Source organism: Camelus ferus, chromosome X, assembly GCF_009834535.1.
Source record: "Camelus ferus isolate YT-003-E chromosome X, BCGSAC_Cfer_1.0, whole genome shotgun sequence".
Classification (NCBI taxonomy): Eukaryota; Metazoa; Chordata; class Mammalia; order Artiodactyla; family Camelidae; genus Camelus; species Camelus ferus.
Genome location: NC_045732.1, coordinates 100,619,430 through 100,625,072, shown reverse-complemented (window position 1 = coordinate 100,625,072; position 5,643 = coordinate 100,619,430). Strand labels below are relative to the sequence as shown.

The 5,643-nt window shown below is 35.6% G+C and overlaps 1 pseudogene; it reads left to right on the top strand.

Moving 5' to 3' along the window:
* The first annotated feature begins 371 nt into the window (after positions 1-371).
* Positions 372-2,045, top strand: LOC116661902 (annotated as a pseudogene).
* Positions 2,046-5,643: the final 3,598 nt, after the last annotated feature.

Below are 5,643 nucleotides of genomic sequence, written 5' to 3'. Positions count from 1 at the left end.
CATTATTTATACTCTGTTCACAAATCTGGTATAAATTTGTGTACAATAGGAAAGAGATTGGTTTTATTTAATAGACCCCAAGTTAATTTATTTAAAAAGATTTTGTTGGAATAATGTTTACAGATCACACTGTAAAAATAAACATTCTATATGTTTCATTTTTACTGGATGAATGAGAAGTAAACACTGCTTGAATGTTGCACTTGTGTTGCTAGGAGACCAGTCATATTGAGATGACACAGCTACTCAGGTTGAGAACAACTGTGATGGCCTAGCAGTTTATGTGTGCAGGCCTGCCAAAGCAGCATTAGAAGCTGCAGTGCTCAAAATCATGCAGATTAGAAAAGGAGCTGTAGAAAATTTTTTTTGTTATGGCACATGTTTCTTCAGAAATTGAAGATATGTCTCCTAAAGATGGACCAACTGGTTCAGGAAAGTCCAGTAGATCTCTATTGTGTGATCAAACATTCTCTGGGGAACTTGACTTGAAGTCTATGATTGAAGAAAATCCTTTTCAGATTTTGTGTGAAAAATCATTGATAAAAAGACCATGTTACACACATTGTGTCTCTGAACCAGATGAAGATAATGATATTCGTTCTCTGATATTTCCAAGAAAACTCTGGAAAATGGTTGGGAGTGACCAATTTCAATCCATATGGTGGGATGATAATGGAACTTCCATAGTGAACGATGAAGATGTCTTTAAGAAGGAAGTTTAGAAAGAAAGGCCCCTTTCAGAATATTTGAAACTGGCAGTATGAAAAGTTTAGTTAGACAGCTTAACCTCTATGGGTTTAGTACAGTGCAGCAGAATTTTCAAAGATCTGCTTCTCTAGCTGACTTTCTGGCAGAAGAAAAAGAAGTCTCTGTTTTAAACAAGGTTATGGAAATTTTAGTCACCACTTCATAACTTATATATAAAATTTTATTTTCTACATCAATCTATGGTAATATAAATGTAAAGATAGATTTTGAAAATTGTATAAAACTACTAAGGCTAAAATACTTTATTTTTTCTAAAAAATGAGGACACTGCATTAAGTATTCAAGATTTGGTGAAACTTTGCTAGGAACTATGAATCTTATCAGAAATCTAAATAAAGTTATTAAAGCTGCTTTTAGAAAGGGGCATTCACCATTACTGCAAATGATAAGTTTTAAATTTGATGACTATACTATTAAAATGTGTATTTCAAAATAAGTTATTTCAAAAAATAGTCAGCAATGTTCATATTTTGTTGATATTATCTTTGTATAGTAATCGTGAAATCTGAGGTTTTATAGATTAGGCTTAATTTAGTCTTGTATTTTGGTTTAAAATATTACTAAAATCTTTCTCCTTTGTTTTCAGCTGCAGTTCTATCATAATCAAATTTTAAACAAGGCTGTCCCCAGCTTTTAGTGAGAAAAAAAGAAGAGTTGGGATTAAAAATGATTCTCTGGTATCTTCATTGGCTCAAGATTTCAACAACAAGCACTTTAAAGAAAGGGGTAATATGGATAATCATAATTCTGGTTTTGAGGCTGACACTAGAGGAGAAAGTGCATTTTTACCTTCTGCAAATTTAAACATGCCTCTAGTAAGAAAGCCCTCTACTAGCCACATAATTAGTGATACAAGTACCCCGATCAGAGTTGATATTTCTCCTGCATCATCAATGTCAGTTAGACCACCAGAAAAAATTGCAGTGGATCAACGTGCTATTTTAAATCAGTTGACCACTTTCCACGTGCACTCACAAAGCAGCTGCACTGAAGCAAATGGCCGTGTTGTGAATTTCATTACAACTACAACTTCTACTTCTCAGTACAGCAAATTATCTCCCATACAGAGCAATTATCTTTTACTGATAGTGGAGCCTTCTGCTTTTCCAAATAGATACCAAAACATATCGGACAATGAAGGTCCTTTTTGTAAACTTCAAACAGAGAGGAACCCACGGTTACCAGTGCCAGTGATAGCTGATACATCAGCTAAATCTCTTTCACGGCCAACTCATCAGCCAACTTCAGGTTATGAACGGCATCGTAATTACAACTGATCTGCCAGAGGACTACCAGATTATGCAGGATAACAAAGATTAAAATTGAATTTGGCAAATATCAACAAATATCTGCAACTTTCTTATTTGAACAATAAACATACATGTGTACCTGTATTTTTCTTATTTTTTTAAATACATTTAAGAGTAAAATGGGAGACAAAGTTAACATTTAAAAAAAGATATTTGATTGATATGATCATTTGATGGAAAAATATGGGAGTAAATTTGAAAAATTTCTTGTAATGAAGAAGAGGAAATGGAAGAATTTGGGAAAAGACTGAAACATTAAGAGAGGGAAAAGTACTAAGTGGCTTCGGGTTCATCCTGGAAAGTATTTAAAGGGTTAAGTTAGGATAGGTTTGGACAGGAGATTAATGCAGGAACCGGCCCATGGATCATGGTCTCTATTATGTCATCCCTGGAATCATAAAGGTCACATAATGTAGTCTCAGATGGCACATTCAGCATGTGGTAGAATTTAAGAAGTCATTTTACCTATGGTCTTTTTTGTGCTGTTCTCAAAGCTATCAAGTTGGTGCTTTCATTAATTCCCCTCAAGAGTCTACAATATATTTTGTGGTAAATTCTTTATGTTGCTTTTATGTTGCAGCCAATGATAAGCTTAAGTCCTCAGGGTGGCACTTAATGTCTATCCAAATCTAAGCCCACAAATTGAACATAGTTTAATCATTTCTTTATAGATATGGCATCTGACTACCTTGGCATATCTTTATGTTTCACTGATATATCCAGGCAAATGATTGCCAAACATGTTAACTACAAACTCACAACTTTTGTTCCAGCTCATCCTTGGACTTAGGATGTCCTACTTTTACCTACTTAGACTTTCCCAGTCTCAGCACAGAAAGCACCTCCTCCAGATTTTTTCTGTCTATCCCCCTTTCTTTGTCTATCATGGGTACCAGCACAGTAAGCACAGCACACGCCACAGGATGCATTTTAGTATTTAGTGAATGAAAAATACATGTTGACTTTAAGCAAAATCTACTTTCTGAAAGATCTAAACTCTCATGGTTTTCCAACTATTTCGTTATGGTCTTTACTCTTCACCACAAACTAGCTCTTTTCATAATCCATGGTCTAGTCACTCAAGACAGTAATTGGAGGGAAGTACAGGAGACAAACTATTAATTTCTTCTTAATTCATGCCTCCAGAGGCCTAAAGCATTCCATTCTCCTTTGCTGGATATTTTTCTAACTCTTCCTCACCCACCCACCCCAAAATAACTGAGTCTCATCCCCACACCAATAACTCTATTGCCTTCTAATTAATTTACTTCTTAGAATCAGAGCTTTGTCCACAAGGGGCAGTAAAATTGCCAGCATTTCAAGTAGGATTATACACCCCACATAAATTGTGCCCCTTCTAACCTTCACACAGGAAGTATCTAAGAGGTACAAGACCCTTACTTGGGGTGGTCATATTCAGTAACCAAATTGCAATCTAAAATATGTGGACTATAAGGAGTTGAGGGTGGTAGAAAAAAAAATTTGTCCAAATGCAAGAATACCAAATTTCTGCAGATAGTAGGAAATATAAAATATTCATGGAATACTTTGACAATTTTCCATTAATTTAAAATAAATGGTGAAGCATTTTCAGAATGTGAAATGCCCTGTAATGCTGGAAAAATTGTAGGCAAAGTCAGGGAGCCTAAGGCTTCTGCTCAAAATCATGCAGCCAGTGTCAGCTAAAATGACTAGAATGGTAATATTGAGTCCTGAAAATGTGTCACCATTTGTGAAGAAAGCCTTTGATAACCTGGAGAATGGGCAAAATGTTCAGGGTAAGCTCTAGCCACATCCCACCAATATGACCTTTACCAAGAGAAGAAAAGGGCCCACTTGCAGCAGGAGAACTCTGTCTGGACTACAGTGGTTGTTCTTACAACAGAAACATGAAGGTTTTAAGTTTGCCAGCTCAAATCTATTGGTGGCTATGTTGTTGTTTACATTAGCAGTCTGGGGTTCAGATGGGCTGGTTCAGCAGCTAGTTTCCAGATCTCTTATCAGACAATGTGTCTTAACGTGATCATCTAAACAAGGTTCTATACTGATAAGTCAAAGCTACAGTTTACTTTCAAAATTAGAAATCCTAAAGAAGAATATTGTTTGTCCATTTGTAGTTATCTACCTGTGAACAGCTAGACTATTGGCAAAAGTACAAAAGTTGGCTGGTGCTTTGAAAACTATTCTCTGAGCTCTGCCCACTGAATTCTTCCCACTAAATACTACAAATCTGTCTACCACTGTGTCTGTGTGTGTGTGAAGATGGATTGTTAAGCAGTAACTAAGTTGGTCTTATTTGAGTCATCAGTGGATTATTCTACTGCATCTGGCGGGATCTCTGTGAATTAAGATTTTCATTGAGCCAGCAGATTTTCTACAGATCAGGGATAGGTAGACTATATTTCTCTCATTATACTACTTGTTACCTGTTCACTGAATCCCAAGTTGATGCTAGGGCCACGCCACTGAATATTTGAATTGGACTGAGGCATATACATTCTCCAGTCCCCAGAGCCCAGCACAGGACTGTGTCTCCTTTTTAAATTAAGAGTACATCTAAGATTTTTTTCTTTTAATTCTCATTGTTGACACTACTTATTTTGGCTTTGAACACCCCTTGAATAATTTATAGAGATTGAATCACTGACTTATTACCATTCACCTAGAAATTGCAATAAACTTTCTTTCCTTGGACTACCTGGAGTAGAGTGAGCACAGTCATCATTTAGAAAGCAGCCCTCAGTTGTAATAATGCAGAACATTTACACTTCTTTGCCCAGCACTTGAGCAAGAATTTTTGTTGTGGATCTCTGTGTTTATCCTCACATCCCATAATGCAACCATGAGAAAACACCATATTGTTATCCAAAATCAAGTCTTTGTCAGTATTGCATTCCCATTGCCAAATTGTTAAGAAGAGTAGGAGTTCTGAATTTTACCATGCTGATATTTTTAGCAACCGAGCATGTTCCTTTCTTATAGATGCTTTCGGGGAGATGAGACCCTCGGTCAGAGACAGTGAACTTTATCACTCACAGCAAAAGCAGCCAGGGTTAACTTTTGTATCCATTCCCTAATGTCAGATGAATACACAGAGTGAAATTTTGATGCCTACAGAAGCAGTGGGCTGTTATCATGAAGAAAGTTTAAGGCATGGAAAACACTAATTGTATTAGTATCTTTATGTATTATCTATTAGTATCTTTAACTCAGATAAATACATCATGACTCAAGGTAACTTGCTGCAAAAACAATCATGAGAAATGGCATGGAAAAAATGATCATTGCCTTTCCATTTTTCCTTTCACATTTATTGAGATATAATTAGCAAAATATATTGTGTAAGTTTAGGTGCACAGGAAAATGATTTGATTTACATGTATCATGAAGTAAATATCATAGCAACTTTAGGGAGAATTCATTATCTCATTTAGATACAGTATTAAAGGTATACAATTTGGTTTTTTGTTGTGATGAGAAATCTTATTGTCTACTCCCTTAACAACTTTCATATATAACATAAAGCAGTATTAATTGTATTTACCATGTTATTATGTGGCCTCCC